The sequence below is a fragment of the Cervus elaphus genome, chromosome 9 (genome assembly GCF_910594005.1).
Source record: "Cervus elaphus chromosome 9, mCerEla1.1, whole genome shotgun sequence".
NCBI classification, from domain to species: Eukaryota; Metazoa; Chordata; class Mammalia; order Artiodactyla; family Cervidae; genus Cervus; species Cervus elaphus.
In genome coordinates this window covers 26,895,799-26,913,116 of record NC_057823.1, presented here as the reverse complement: position 1 = coordinate 26,913,116, position 17,318 = coordinate 26,895,799, and the positions used below count along the sequence as shown (strand labels likewise).

Sequence of the window (17,318 nt, the reverse complement as noted above, 5' to 3'; positions counted from 1 at the left end):
AATTATTTTTTTAAAGTATCAGTGGTACTTAAAAATATAATGTTAACTAACTAGTTCTGTTAAGTTCTTACCAGTCTCCTCAGATGATTAAATCTGAGATAATAAGTGAAAAATAGTTATAATAGTACAAAGTGGAGGATGGTGGAATCAAAGGAATATTTGATTCAGAAAGGACTGTAAAACAAGCTGGACACCGAAGGAAAAGCTGAATAGATCTAGGGATGATCTTCCTAATGTTAACTGACTAACTTGCTTCCTGCTGTTTTCTTGTCTTCTTGGCTGAATTTTCAGAAATTAAATCTTGATATATAGTTTTAATCAACCTAATCATAGAAGCATTTGATTACTAAGAAAGCTTGTCTCAAAATAATTACCTTTTCCTCTACTTAAATAGCTATGTTGCCCCCAAAACCTTCTTGTAATATAGGCTGATCAACTTTTTGCCTTAGAGCTGAGAAAAATCAGCAACTCAGGCAATATATCCCATAATTACGGACTCTAACCACGTCTTTAAAGCACGTACATGTGGACTAAGAAAGCAGTTACTTATATGAGGAGAACCAATTTCTTTTTTACTATGACTATGTTTTATATCTTGCTAAATCTGCTAATTGAAAATAGCATGCATATTTATTCTGGGCTGAAGCACATTTGGATAATGAGGAAACTTGGTATACTTGGAATTATTAGTGTAATTAGAATATGTATGGTTCATCAGCAAAGTGATGTAACCAGTTCCCAGCTCTGTTCACGTGTCCATTAAGAGCTTGATAAAAATTGGTTTTCAATATAGCATAGAACGTGAAAAATCTGATGCCCTTTCTGATATCCCCCTCTGTTTCTGAGTACTTATATTTTCATGGCTCCTCTGGCATTGCTAAATCCTAGTTTTCCCCTCTGTATCTTTCAGCATTTCTTTTTCTCATCCCAAATATGAAACGGAGGTCTTTGTTCATGTTTAATCTTGAGCAGAGTAAAAATATGAGATTTTTTTCCCAGGGGATGTTAAATGAGAAAACTTTTAACAACCAAATCAGAAGAGTAGTCTCCTCATCCCAATCCCTGTCCCCACACAAAATGTCTTTTCACATAAACCATGCTTCTGCCTAGAGACCTACACTGGTAAGATTTATAAAGACGTTAGTGTGAAGTAGGTGTGGTGGTTGCCACCCTCTCACTCATCCATCCACCGCTGTGCAGCCACGCTGCCAGGTAGGAAAGGATACACTTCTGTGTGTGGGTCATGGTTCACACAGGCTGATCAGAGGGGTCATTTCTGGGCCTCAGGCCTAAGCCAGTCAGCATGTGGCCTTGCCATGGTTGGGACATGTGAACTGTAACCTATATCTGCCTCGTGAATCTGAAGAAAGGAACATTTTTCATGCCTGAAACTTGGTCATATCTGTCCCACTGCATGTAAACAAGAAAGGATGCAACCCTGGTCAGTATAGTCACAAAGGAAATTACTCTTCAGATAAATATGAATTCATTCACTGCACAGTGGAGAGAAGAAGGGTGTCTCTATCCTCAGTGACACTGTTGAATCATGGCATTCTCCTTGCCTTGGACCTAGTCTAGCCTTTGAGCTTCTGAATGTGTAAGCCAATAAATATCCTTACTGTGCTCAGATGCTCAGTCATATCTGACTTTTTGAGACCCTATGGACTGTAGCCCACCAGGTTCCCCTGTCCATGGGATTTCACAGGCAAGAATACGGAATGGGTTGCTATTTCCTTCTCCAAGGCATCTTCCCAACCCAGAGATCGAACCCGCGTCTCTCGTATGTCCTGCATTGGCAGGCAGATTCCTAACCACCAGTGCCCCCTGGGAAACCCCAGATATCCCTTTCTATTTAGACCAATTTAAAGCTTTTCATGTCTGGAAATTGCAGCCTAAGGCATAGATCTTCCATGACATTTATATACTCTTTTATAAGAGAAGAAGAATATGGGGCAGTATTAATAATTCCCACTCTTGTTAAGGGAGTACTGATAAATTGCTCTGTGATTTGTCACGCAAATTAAATAAGCATGTGTAGCCTACTGGTCATCTTAACAGCTCTCAATCTCTAGCATAACAAAACAGAAGAGATTTAGGGCTTAAATCGATTAAATATCTATTAATACACATTTGTAAATCTCTTCATGCACTATTATATTTTTTTTTTTTGGTCAGATGCTTTCTTAAGTTTATATATGCCTTCTTCTTTTATCTATTTCTGATGTGAAGTCAGTTCATTTCACATTGGATACTGTAATGAAAATACTGAAAGAAAAGGAGAAAGGAAAGAAGTAGATTTAGTTATTTATTGGTTTGAATAATATGGGCCTGAGTGATTACCATGGAAATTTTCCCTCTTCTCTTAAGTATACTGAGAAGGGAAGGACAGTAGTTAAAAACTTTGAATTCAGGTTATTAATTTTAATTGTACATGGAGAGAAATGCCTATATTTAAAAAGCAATGTGATGCTGATACTGCTCATTGTAACTTGAGAAACACTTCCATGGATATTTTCTCATTTATTTTCTGAAACTCTCTAGTTTTTTTTTTAATCATTATTACTTTACAGATGAAGAAAACTCTGAAACAGAACAGAGCATGGATGTTGAAGTCAGACATCTAGAGTCAAATCAATCTCTGCTGCTTTTTGCAAACATGAATGTGGGCACATTATTTAACAATTGAAGGTTTGAATTCCTCACTTTTAAATTAGATTTCACAAAGACTGTATTACTGATTTCACAAAGACAGCTAGATTTTAATCAGCACTCAGTAGGTACTAGATCTATCACATCATTTTATTCCCTGTGGAGCGGTTACACTTTTGTCCAGCATCAGTGTTAGTAAATGCCACATGGTTGAATTCTCTGTCTCAGATTTTTCTATAATGAGAGACAGCTTTCCTTTGTAGCTTGGTGCATCTGTGTTATTATTGCTTAGTCACTCAGTCATGTCCAACTCTTTGCGACCCCCTGGACTGTAGCATGCCAGGCTTCCTTGTCCTTGGTGATCTCCTGGAGCTTACTCAAACTCATGTACATTGAGTCAGTGATGCCATTCAATCATTTGTCCTCTGTCATCCCCTTCTTCTCCTGCTCTTAATCTTTCCCAGCATCAAGGTCTTTCCAATGAGTTGGGCTCTTTGCATCAGGTGGCCCAAGTATCAGGGCTTCAGCTTCAGCATCAGTCCTTGCAATGAATATTCAGGATTGATTTCCTGTAGGAATGCCTGCTTTGATCTCCTTACAAGGGACTCTCTCCAAGGACTCTCAAGAGTCTTCTCCAACACCACAGATCAAAAGCATCAGTTCTTTGGTGCTCAGCTTTCTTTATGGACCAACTCTTAACATCCGTACATGACTAACGGAAAAACCATAGCTTTGACTAGACGGACCTTTGTGGGCAAAGTGATGTCTCTGCTTTTTAATACACTGTCTAGGTTGGTCATAGCTTTTCTTCCAAGGAGCAAGAATATTTTAATATAATGGCTGGGTTACCATCTGCAGTGATTTTGGAGCCCAAGAAAATAAAGTCTGTCACTGTTTCCATTGTTTCCGCATGTAGTTGCCATCAAGTGATAGGACTGGATGCCATGATCTTAGTTTTTTGAATGTTGAGTTTTAAGCCAGCTTTCTCACTCTGTTCTTACACCTTTATCAAGAGGCTCTTTAGTTCCTCTTTGTTTTCTGCCATAAGGATGGTATCATCTGCATGCCTGAGTTATTGATATTTCTCCCAGCAATCTTGATTCCAGCTTGTGCTTCATCCAGCCCAGCATTTTGTAACATGAACTCTGTATCTACATTAAATAAACAGGGTGACAGTATACAGCCTTGATGTATTGCTTTCCCAGTTTAGAACAAGTCCATTGTTCCATGTCCAGTTCTAATTGTTGCTTCTTAACCTGCTTACAGGTTTCTCAGGAGGCAGGTAGGGTGGTCTGGTATTCCCATATCTTGAAGTTAGTTTTCCACAGTTTGTTGTGATCTACACAGTCAAAGGCCTCAGCGTAGTCAATGAAGCAGAAGTAGATGCTTTTCTGGAATTCTCTTGCTTTTTATGATCCAGCGGATGTTGGCAATTTGATCTCTGGTTCTTCTGCCTTTTCTAAATCCAACTTGAACATCTGAAATTCTTGGTTCATGTACTGTTGAAATCTATCTTGGAAGATTTTGAGCATGACCATGCTAGCATGTGGAATGAGTACAGTTATGCAGTAGTTTGAACATTCTTTGGCATCGCCCTTCTTTGGGATTGGAATGAAAACTAACCTTTTCCAGTCCTGTGGCCACTGCTGAGTTTTCCAAATTTTCTGGCATATTGAGTGTAGCATTTTCACAGCATCATCTTTTAGCATTTGAAGTAGTTCAGCTGGAATTCCATCACCTCCACTGCTGCTGCTGCTGCTAAGTTGCTTCAGTCGTGTCCGACTCTGTGCGACCCCATAGATGGCAGCCCAGTAGGCTCCCCCATCCCTGGGATTCTCCAGGCAAGAACACTGCAGTGGGTTGCCATTTCCTTCTCCAATGCGTGAACTAGCTTTGTTCATAGTGATGCTTCCTAAGGCCCACTTGACTTCACACTCTAGGATGTCTGGCTCTAGGTGAGTGATCACACCATTGTGGTTATCTGAGTCGTTAAGATCTTTTTAGTTCTACTGTATCTTCTTGACCACTCTTCTTAAGGTCTTCTGCTTCTATTAGGTCCATACCATTTCTGTTCTTTATTGTGTCTGTCTTTGCATGAAATGTTCCCTTGGTACTCTAATTTTCTTGAAGAGCTCTCCAGTCTTTTCCATTCTATTTTCCTCTATTTCTTTAAATTGTTCACTTAGGAAGGCTTTCTTATGTCTCCTTGCTATTCTTTGGAATTCTGCATTCAGATGGGTATATCTTTCCTTTTTCTCCTTTGTCTTTCACTTTTCTTCCTTTAAGACCTCCTCAGACAACCATTATGCCTTTTTGCATTTCTTTTTCTTGGGGATAGTTTGATCACTGCCAGCTATACATTGTTACAAACCTCTGTCCATAGTTTTTCAGGCACTCTATCAGATCTAATCCTTTGGATCTATTTGTACCTCCACTGTATAATCATAAGGGATTTGATTTAGGTCATACCTGAATGGCCTAGTGGTTTTCCCTACTTTCTTCAGTTTAAGTATGAATTTTGCAATAAATGCATTTGTGTACCCAGGGACAATGCAACTAGAAATCTGAAGATGAGAAAAATACCTTTGGGTGAAGTTCTAGAATAAAATTGTATACATTAATATGTAGAAAGAAGTGGCAAATATAATATTGGAAAGTACTTTTACTTTCAGCATGTAGAATTTGAAATAATAGGATGTTTTGTTTATTTACTGGTGTAAAAGATACGCATACTTTAAGGAGCCAGACTGTATCAGTGTTATGGAATATTATAAATAAATATTTCAGTTGAGAAGTTCTACTTATTTATTAAGTTTATGTTTGAAAAGCTGTTTAGAGGGTAAAAAGTAAAAGTTGTTTTACCACCTCCTCAACCACATTCTTTCTTGTTGTTTTAATTAGGCAGGTTAGTTGGTAAGTAGATAGATACCTGGAGGAAAAAAAAATGCTGTTAAATATTTTAACCAACAGAATGTCAGTTCTTAAATGTACATGTATTCAGTTTTAACATTCCTAAAACTGAGATTAGTTTTGAAGTCAGTGCCCTATTAGAATTGTGTCATAGTTGAAGTCAGGGTTTTTAGTTCTGAGGTTTGGATGAACTATGATGCTATTCTTAAATTTAAAGAGAAATAAAGTATAATTCTGGATGCAAGTCCCAGCTATTACTAGTGAAGTTGCCTTACTTTCTGGGCAGGCAGAATAAGGGTCCCTGAAGATTTTCATGTTTTAATGGACCTGGGACCTGGGAATATGTTGTTACATAGTAAAGGGAAATGAAGCTTGCAGATGCCACTGAGGCTCCCAGTCAACTTATTTTAAAAGAAGGAGATTATCCTAGGCTGTCTGGTATGCCCAGTGTAATCACAACAGTCTTTAAAAGTTGAACAGGGAGGCGTAAAAGCTCAGAGTTGGAGAGAGAGTATTCCAGAAGAAAGGCACAGAGAGAGATGTGTCTGTAAGAAGGATTCAGCTCGTTATTACTGGTTTTGAGGATAGAGGCAGAGATTCTCAGGTGAAGAATTATCTAGAACCTGGAAAAAGCAAGGAAACAGAGTCTCCCATAGAGCCTTCAGAAGGTAGCACAGACAGCTTTGTGATACATTGGTTTTAGCCAGTGAGATCCAGATCAACCTTCTAATGTAGCGAATTGTAAGATAATGAGTTTGGGTATGTTAAGCAATCAAATTTGTGATATTTTGATATTACAACCATAAAAAAGGAATGTACTTTCTAATAATTAATTATTCCCTCCCATAACTTATAAAAAAGGAATAAGGAAGCATGGTATCCTTAAGTCTTTGGACTGTGGGATCAAAAATTCTGTCTCTATAATTAGTTTTAAGAACTGGTGAAAGGTTTGGGATTAGATAAAAAACTAAAATTTGGATCATGATACATAAGTATATATAAAGAGCAACAAACTGTGTCTGTACTAACAAGCATGATTAATTATAGTTAATCATTTCTAGCTAAGCAACTAGACAGAAACACCTTATATCATTCACTAACAATCTACCAAAAATAATCAGTTGTTTAACATGTTTCTAAGAAAATGCCAAGCCCTGATGATTTCACAGAGATTTCTGCTAAAATTCCAAAGACTGGATCGTTCAATATTATACAAGCTATGTAGACAACAGGAAAAAGTGAATTAAAACCGTAGAAATTTCTTACCACACTCTAAAGTGGACAGTGTAAGAAGGAAAAATAATAAGCCATTTTCACTCAGGAAAAAAAGAATTCTAAATCGAACATTAGCAGATATTATCTCACAATGTGTTTTTAGAATAACCAAGTAGGGTTATTTTATTTAAGATTTATTCCAGAAATAGAGGGATAGTTTAACATTAGAAAATCTTAAAATATAAGTGTGTAATCCAATTAAAGATAAAAACCATATGATCATCACAGTGGATAAAGAAAATATCTTTCAGGCAATTTAAAATACATTCATGATAAAAAAAGCAACCTCTTGGCAAAATAGGACAAAGTAGGAACTTTATTAACAAGGCTAAAGATATTTACAAGAAAATATGTGAGTGTATTTTTCTAAGTAGTGAAACTTTAAAAGGATCCCATTTGAAATCAGAAATAAGGAGAGGACTTTATTTTTACTATTTCTGTTCAATAATAAATTGGAATTTGAAAGGTATTTTAACTGAGTGTAGAATCCCATTATTCAGGGTACATTGTTTTGTTTCAGCACATTACAGATCTAGTTCACCTGCCTTCTGGCATCCGTTGTTGCTATTGAGAATTCAACTATCAGTCCGAACTCCTTTTCATGTGATCTTCCTGGGTTCTCTATCGTGTTCCATTGATCTATGTATCTCTTTTTATGCTGGTACCATACTGTTTTGATCACTATAGCTTTGTAATATAGTTCAGTGTCAGAAAGTATGATACCTCCAACTTTGTTCTTTTTTTAAGATTGCCATGGCTGTTCAGAGGTCTTTTGTGGCTTCATATGTATTTTCAAGCTGTTTGCTCTAGTTCGGTGCAAAATGCTATGGGCATTTTGATAGGGATTACATTACCGCTGTAGATTGCTTTGGGTAGTGTGGACATTTTCATAACATTAATTCTTTCAGTCCATGAGCACTGTGTATCTTTCCATTTGTTTATACCATCTTCTATATCTTTCCTCAATGTCTTATTTTCAGAGTACAGATATTTCACCTCTTTGGGTTAAATTTATTTGTAGTTATTGTATTCTTTCTGATGAGATTGTAAATAGGATAGTTTTCTACATTTCTGTTTTAATAGTTTGTTATTAGTGTATATAAATGCAACAGATTTCTATATGTTGATTTTGTGTCTTGCAACTTTACTGAATTATTTTATTAATTCTGTTTTTTGGTGAGATCTTTAGGATTTTCTTTATCTGATATCATGCCATGTGCAAATAGTGACAGTTTTACAGCTTTCTTTCCATTGTGTATGTCAAGTCATTGTCTTTGTGTCAATGTGGTGTCTAAAGCTGAGTACCTTTGGATTTGAGTTTGGTGAATGCCCTCAGGCAACCAAGTACGTTAGTACTAGCTCCAAAATGTGCATTTTACTTTTTATTTCTTTAGGCCCATAGGAGTATTTTCCTCACTTATATACCAAGACTTGCATTTAAGATGTTTGCTATTTATTTTAGCATTTGTGTGCTAGAAGTGAAATTTCATAAAAAAAACTTTTAAAGTATTATTGTATATATTTTTATACATGCTTCAGCTGCAACTTCGTCACACAAATCCACTTCCTCAATATTCATATGTGCCATGACACTGATTTGGAGAATTGGTGTTAAACAAAACAAAACAGTGAGAAGGCATGAATTTGTTTTATATTTTTGCAAATCTCTTTAGATCTTGCTTGTAGAAGGCAGCAGAATCTTATATCTGCTTCTGCATGTAAAGTGTTGGTATTTGTTATTTTAGTCTAGGTGTATAAGGAAAATCTGGCCTCATAAAGATATGTAGTTCAAAAACAAATGGGTATTTTCAGATTATTGAGAATGTTCTTTTTTGAAAGTGCACTAAAACTCAGTGGTAGTGTTTTGATTATTTGTGGGTTGTAGCAATGTAGAATCTGAATACATATCAGTAAACATTTATACTCTGTTAATTATTATTTGTTGGTATATCTTACAATTTAAGTGGATGTTTTTACTATGTATAGCATTTTAGAGCATCATTGTTTTCAAAATATTGGTTCACTGAATTAGGCAAATCTAAGTGTTGACACATTTCACTCTACTATATGTATATATATATAAATCATAGTTGTCAGTATCACTATTGATCTCATCAGAAAAATTCTTCACATGTTGGGAAGCTGCGAAGCATTCAGTGGCAGGTGAAAGTTTCCCAGTATTCTAATTTCACTTGAAAGCGTGAATTTTATTAATGCCAAGCACCATCAGTTAGTTTCCTTGGAGTGACAGATTCACTTTGTTCATATTTGGGTGTCAGCCAGATTCCCAAATCTGAATAACCTTTTTTTTTCAATGTTTGTTAGACTTTCTTTCAGGTAAAAATGGTGTTCAATAAAAAGCACAGTGAGTTTAGCTCAGAATTCAGACATCTCCCAGTAGTTTTCTTAGAGACAACATGATGTTTTAGTCTGCAGCAAAAATGCTTTATCCTTACTTCTTTGGGTTACCTAAAATATTAAAAAAATGCATATACTCAGGAGTTCAGATTTAACAAAATTACATATTACTGCTTCATCTGGGACATATAAAAAGTGAAATTGACATTTTCGCCCTGAGAGTAAGTTTCAGTGAAAAATAAAATGACTGACAGTGAAGACAATTTTACCTAGCATTGCTTTTGCATCCTTAGTGTGAATGTTGACAGTTTTGACTTTGTGGGCCTCTTAGAAAGATCTTAGAAGAACCCCTAAAGAGATGCTACATCTCCTTGAATTCTGCAGACCATACTGTGAAATTCTGCCATGACCTGGCAACGATTGGTAATCAAGGATTATTGTTTCCATGAAATCTTTCAAAGACTTTATAGTATAGAAAATTGGTAAATGCTTAGTGTTGGCAAAGGCCCGTGTTGATCAATATGAATTCCCAGCCATGAATATTCTTATATACACATTGATAAAAGAAGCTATGCATTTTTTAATTACCAGATATCCAATTCAGGGATACTTTAATGCTCCCTGCATTCTACTGCTTTGTTGTTATTAATAAACTTTTTTCTATCTTTCAGCAGGTTGGAATGATGGTTTATTCTTCTGTAAGCTTCTGAATAATTCTAATTTTATAAACATGCAAATTGTCAAACAGGCATACAGACCACCTAGGAAGCAACTGCCACAAAAGAAACATATTCAGAGACTAAAATATACTGAAATAATCTTTTTATGTTGACACTGTATGTGTGAGAATTTCCAGACACTTCCCTTTTCAAGCATCAGTGTGTTCTCCAAACCACATTTTAGCAGAAGTAATCATTTTTATTGGGTGAGAAGAACAGGTCATGCCAGTTTCTTTCAAGTAGCTTAATTTTCATTAAGCAGCAGTTGTGGCATTTTCTCTTGCATTGTGGCACCTAAAGAATAGAGAATTTCGGAGACTGAAAATACTTAAAGAAATCACTGGCTCTCCTTTAATACCTTTTTGGTTAGAAATGTGTATTTTTTTCTACTGAAAATCCATAATTTACTATTTTGAAATTTGTATTTCTTTGGGCTAGGCAAACAATTAAGTTTTATTACAGAGGTGCCCAACCCTTAGGAACTAATGCCTGATGGTCTGAGGTGGAGCTAATGTAATAATAATTGAAATAAAATGCACAATAAATGTAATGCACTTGAATCATCCTGAAACCCCTGGGTCCATGAAAAAATTGTCTTCCACTAAACTGGTCCGTGATGCCAAAAAGGTTGGGGACAGCTGCTTTTATTATATAAATCTTTCTAAATGAATTAGTAGCATAATTATGTCTTCAAGAGAGTTCAAATACATTTATTGGGGGTGATATTGGAGGGGATTTGCCCACTCAATCTAGTGGGATGTGTAATTAGAAATTATCAAATATATTAAAGAATGCATCAGCCTTAAATGTATATAATTTTAGATAAATTAATGCCAGGTTTGGATACCCATAAGTCCTCATATTTGTGTGAGATATGTTGTTGTTGAGTGTTTGTTGCTCAGTTTTCAATGTAGATATTCTCAGAAATGCAGATTGAATGTATTCAGTGTGGTAGACAGAATTCTAAAGATGAAACTCCTAAGATTCCTATACCCTGGTTATTCAGTCAATCACTAATCTAGGTACTGCTGAAAGGGATTTTGTGGGTGTAATTATAGTCCCTTAGTTAAACTTAAGGTATGAAGGTCTAACTTTAACAGTCTCCCTTCAAAGAGCAGAGGCAAGGAACTGAATTGTGCCAACAACCTTGGAAGCTGGTACTTGCCCAGAGCCTTTAGGTAGAGAATCCAGCCTGGATGTTATCTTGATTTCAGCTTTGTGAGACCCTCAGCAGAGAACCGAGTTAAGCCATCCCAGACTCCTGACCAGTAGAACTGTGCAGTAATAAATGGGGTTACTTTAAGTCACTGCATTACTTAAGTAATTTGTTATGCAGCAATAGAAAAGTAACACATTCAGGCTAAAGGATTCTCATCATTATACATCAATTGGGGATTTATACACTAGAAGAAAATAACACCATTATAGATGAAAGTGGAGAATATGACCCTCTTGGGAAAGCAGAATAAGAAATAAGAACATGTTTGTTAAGTTAGGAAAGGAGATTCAAAGAGATTTTCACTTATCATACCGATGGGACAGTGCAACAGTGATAGGATTTCAAGAGGATTTTGTAAGGATTTACTACATTCCTATAATCTTTGCAAGTTCCCCACATGTAATATTTCTTTTCCCTTGTCTCATCAGTGATGAACAAAAGCAAACTAAAGTGAAATGGGTCTGAACACCTGTGGAGCAGGAAAAAAAGAGGTGGGGAAAACTGGTTTCGAAGAAGGTAAATTGCATGGTACCAGCATAAAGTATAGGAAAATGCACCAATCTTTGGGTCTCCAGTGAAGAAAATAAGAATATACAAGGGAATCTGGCTGGCCCAGGGCATGACTCAAGCTTTGAAATATAAATGCCTGTAATATTCATCTATTGATAAGGTGAACCTGTCGTAATTAATACTAAGACACTTAGAAAAGTTAAAGGAGGCATAATTAATAATTATGCTTAGAAAGAAGCATAAAATGTTTTGTCCCAGGCAAACTGTCTATATGATCATTCTGTTGTTAATGAACTTTTTTGAGACAGCTTTACACATTAATTAGAATTGTATATGATATATTAAAAAGTACATATTTCAGAAATCTTAATCTATACTATTATTTTGGTAACTTAAATACTTAATCGCTTAATCCCTCAGTAATAATAATAATTAAACTTACTAGAAATCAACATATGAGCTTCACTGTGTGTATTAGAAGCTGGTTTCACACCATTCTTGGCAGTCCTGCTTTCTTTCAATCCAGATGACCCCAAAGCATTAGTTATCAGTACATTATTAACATCTGAGTCTCAGATATATCAGGTATAAAAATGATGATAATCTTCATCGTGTTCTCAATTCTGATATCCAAAAGTCTGGAAACATATGTAGACGATATTAAGAACTGTGCTTCCTGTTTGTCCTTCTTAGTCAATTTTCATTGATTCATTTCAGATGATCTTCTACTTCTCTGTCTCCCTCTCTCTCTATTTTTTTCATATACTCAATTTTCTCTAATATTTTGGAGCACCTACTCTGTGCCCCAAAGTGTATTAGGTTCTAAATGCTAGAGTTAACAGTGGTGACTAAAATGAAACTGTTTACACATTTAAAAAAATCTTTTGCTTCTTGCTATCCTTTGTTACTCTTGAGTAGGTAACTGAAAAAAAGAAAAAAATCCCATTTTCTCTCTTCTTCTTTTTTATTCTAAGCCAGCTTTCTCTCCACAGTAAGTTTTTCATGACTTTTAAGAATAAATGCATTGGTACATGTCTTGTGAGTACTAAAAAAACTTAGTTTTTTTTTTAATCTGCATGTTATCTGTCATCAAAATTTAATAATCTTTTTATGATCATAAGGCCTGGTCTTGATCTCACTACAATTTTTTCTTTACAATTTATTTTTTTCAATAAAAATACTGAAGTCGATAGCTTTTATTCATCATTTTTTGCTTATTAGTGTGTAATAATATTAAGGTGACCTGTATTATTTTAATGCAAATGGTTAATAGGTCAGTTCTGTCATAGTATATAGAATATTATCAGTTATTACATAGTAAAAATGCAGAAACTGCATAAACTCATACAGAAGAAAATGCTTTTCTAGATATTGCAAAGATTTATGTCTTTAATACTTAAATAATCTAATAATGCAACAAAATTATCACTTAGCATTTGCCATTGTCTTCCCAATTCTGGTCTTTAAGTGATTGGACTGGAAATGACTCTAGAAAATATTGAGATGCTTCATTTGCACTGTAAAGGAAATAAAATTCCAAGATAATTATCTTTAAAATTACAAAACGCTGTTCTTACTGTCTTTTTTTGCCAAGAAGACACTGTCTAGTACTGGAGTAAACACACTCCATCCTTCTCTTTCATTTAATGCAGCTATTAAACATGGGAGAATGGAACAGCTATTTGAGGATTTTAAAAAGTAAATAGTAGCATGCAGATTGGGAAGAAGACAAGAATTTGAAGTACCACCAAACCAGCAGTGAGTTTATTATTTTTCTCTCTCTCTTCTGGACTCCACACAGCCCTAACTTCAAATGGTCATTAGGCCATATGTAGAGAGAGCTCTCAGAAATATTTCTAGCTTAAATCAAAGAAGAATAAGGTCTCCCTAATGCTCAGAGAAAGTAGGGGAAATACCCCGTTTAAGAAAATTGCCTACATTTTCTCTTGACCTGTCTGGAAAACAATTCTATGATAATGGTGGTAGGGACTACAGTGACAGCAATAGGAATCACAAAAATCTGAGAGAGGAACCTTCCTCTCTGATCTGCAGAGCTTTTATTCTCATTGCCTTTTGCCTCTGTCCTCCCATTACTGAGACTCAGAAGTAAATATAGTCATGAGAGGTACACAGCTTAGTGAAGTAGTATTAGTCACTCACCTGTGTCGGATACTTTGCAACCCCACTGACTGTGCCTGCCAAGCTCCTCTGTCCATGTGATTCTCCAGGCAAGAATACTGGAGTGGGTAGCCATCCCCTTCTTCAAGGAATCTTCCCGCCCCATGGATTGAACCTGAGTCTCTTGCATTGCAGGCCGATTTTTTATTGTCTGAGCCACCAAGGTAGCCCTTAGTGATGTAACTAGAGCACAAACTTTCTGGAAACAGGAATAAAATGAGAATCACAAGGACATGGAAGATACCACGGAGAAAATGCAGAGGAAGAAACTAGGGAAAGTAATCCCATAAAATTGTTTACCAACTCCTTTGCTCACCTTTAAGTTGTGTATGTGTGAATATGATCCTAAAATTTCTTTGAGAAATGATCTACTAAGCCATGAGGCTACCTCAGTCCATTGTTGACAAACACATAGGATAGATTTGAATAGTAATGAAAAGGCTTTGAAAATTGATAGTGAAAATTTGACAATGAAACAAAAAGCCCCCAGAAGCCTTGAAAGTTTGGGACATGAAACCTGAGCCCAACTATGTTCTGTTCAGTTCAGTTGCTCAGGCACGTCCGACTCTTTGTGACCCCATGGACTACAGCATGCCAGCCCTCCCTGTCCATCACCAACTCCTGGAATTTACTCAAACTCATGTCCATTGAGTCTGTCATGCCATCCATCTCATTCTCCGTCATCCTCTTCTCCTCCTGCCTTCAATCCTTCCCAGCATAAGGGTCTTTTCAAAAGAATCAGCTCTTTGCACTGGGTGGCCAAAGTATTGGAATTTCAGCTTCAACATCAGTCCTTCCAGTGAATATTCAGGACTGATTTCCTTTAGGATGGACTGGTTGGATCTCCTTGATATCCAAGGAACTCTAAAGAGTCTTCTCCAACACCACAGTTCAAAAGCATCAATTCTTCAGCGCTCAACCTTATTTATGGTTCAACTCTCACATCCATACATGAGTACTGGAAAAACCATAGCCTTGACTAGACGGACCTCTGTAGCAAAGTAATGTTTCTGCTTTTTTTTAAAAATTCATTAATTTATTTTAATTGGGGGCTAAGTACTTTACAATATTGTGGTGGTTTTTGCCATACATTGACATGAATCAGCCAAGGGTGTACATCTGTCTCCCATCCTGAACCCCCCGCCCCCACATCTCTCCCTATCCCATCCCTCAGGGTTGTCCCAGTGCACTGGCCCTGAGCCCCCGTCTCATGCATCAAACCTGGACTGGTGATCGATTTCACATTTGGTAATATACAAGTTTCAATGCTATTCTCTCAAATCATCCACCCTCGCCTTCTCCCACAGAGTCCAAATGTCTGTTCTTTACATCTGTGTCTCTTTTGCTGTCTCGCGTATAGCGTCATCATTATGATCTTTCTAAATTCCATATATATGCATTAATATACTGTATTGGTGTTTTTCTTTCTGACTTACTTCACTCTGTATAATAGGCTCCAGTTTCATCCACCGCATTAGAACTGATTCAAATGCATTCTTTCTAATAGCTGAGTAATATTCCATTGTGTATATGTACCACAGCTTTCTTATTCATTCATCTGCCAATGGACATCTAGGTTGCTCCCATGTCCTAGCTATTGTAGACAGTGCTGCGATGAACACTGGGGTACACGTGTCTCTTTCAGTTCTGGTTTCCTCAGTGTGTATGCCCAGAAGTGGGATTACTGGGTTGTATGGCAGTTCTGTTTGCAGCTTTTTAAGGAATCGCCACACTGTTCTCCATAGTGGCTGTACTAGTTTGCATTCCCACCAACACTGTAAGAGGGTTCCCTTTTCTCCACACCCTCTCCAGCATTGTTTGTAGAATTTTTGATAGCAGCCATTCTGACTGGCGTGAGATGGTACCTCATTGTGGTTTTGATTTGCATTTCTCTGATAATGAGTGATGTTGAGCATCTTTTCATGTGTTTGTTAGCCATCTGTATGTCTTCTTTGGAGAAATGTCTGTTTAGTTCTTTGGTCCATTTTTTGACTGGTCATTTATTTTTCTGGTATTGAGCTGCATGAGCTGCTAGTATATTTCTGAGATTAATTCTTTGTCAGTTGCTTTGTTTGCTGTTATTTTCTCCCATTCTGAAGGCTGTCTTTTCACTTTGCTTATAGTTTCCTTCATTGTGCAAAAACTTTACCACTTTGATTTTTTTTTTTCCCCACAGATCCCTGGGACTCTGTTTACATTTTCTCCCAGTCTTTTTTCTCTCCTCTTATACTGAGTAACTTCTTCTGATCTATCATTAACTTCGCTGACTCTTATTCTCTGTCATCTCTATTGAACTATTCAGTATACCCAGAGAAATTTATATTTTGGTTATTTTTTTTTTCTTAATTCTAATATTTACATTTAGGTTTTCTTTATAGAGTATACTTCCTTGCTGAAATTTTTCACCCATCCATTCATTTCAGGAATGTTTGTACTTGCTTGTTGGAACACCATTATAATTGATATCCTGGTCTTTGTCAGGTAATTCCAAATTCTGTGCCATCTCAAAGTGGAAATCTGTTGAATGTCTTTTCCCATGCAAATTGAGATTTTCCTGTTTCTTTACAGAGGGTGTAATTTTGGATTGTATCCTAGACATTTTGAACAATATGTTAGAACACCTCAGTCTTACTTAAGTCCTAGAAAGAAGACTGAAATTTTTTTTTTAGCATGAAATCAACATAGATAGAGAAGCTCTATACAGTCAGCAAAAACACGCCTGGGAGCTGACTGTGGCTCAGATCATGAACACTTTATTGCAAAATTCAGACTTAAATTGAAGAAAGTAGGGAAAATCAGTAGACCATTCAGGTATGACCTAAATCAACTCCCTAACAATTATACAGTGGAAGTGAGAAATAGATTTAAGGGACTAGATATGATAGACAGAGTGCCTGATTAACAATGGGTGGAGGTTCATGACATTGTATAGGAGGTGGTGATCAAGACAATCCTGAAGGAAAAGAAATGCAAAAAGGCAAAATGGGTGTCTGAGTAGGCTTTACAAGTAGCTGAAAAAAGAAGAGAAGCAAAAGGCAAAGGAGAAAAGGAAAGATACCCATTTGAATGCAGAGTTCCAAACAATAGCAAGGAGAGATAAGAAAACCTTCCTCAGGGATCAGTGCAAACAATTAGAGGAAAACAATAGAACGGGAAACATTAGAGATCTCTTCGAGAAAATTACAGATACCAAGGGAATATTTCATGCAAAGATGGCTCAATAAAGGACAGAAATGGTACGGACCTAACAGAAGCAGAAGATATTAAGAAGAGGTGGCAAGAATACACAGAAGAACTGTACAAAAAAGATCTTCATGACCCAGATAATCATGATGGTGTGATTACTCACCTAGAGCCAGACATCCTGGAATGTGAAGTCAAGTGGGCCTTAGGAAGCATCACTATGAACAAAGCTAGTGGAGGTGATGGAATTCCAGTTGAGCTATTTCAAATGCTAAAAGATGATGCTGTGACAGTGCTGCAGTCAATATGTCAGCAAC

The 17,318-nt window shown here is 36.5% G+C and overlaps 1 protein-coding gene across 1 annotated transcript in view; it reads left to right on the top strand.

The window, feature by feature from the left end:
• Positions 1-17,318, top strand: part of ADAMTS19 (ADAM metallopeptidase with thrombospondin type 1 motif 19) — a 261,863-nt gene that overhangs the window by 93,421 nt on the left and 151,124 nt on the right. The gene's annotated exons all lie outside the window — the stretch shown is intronic.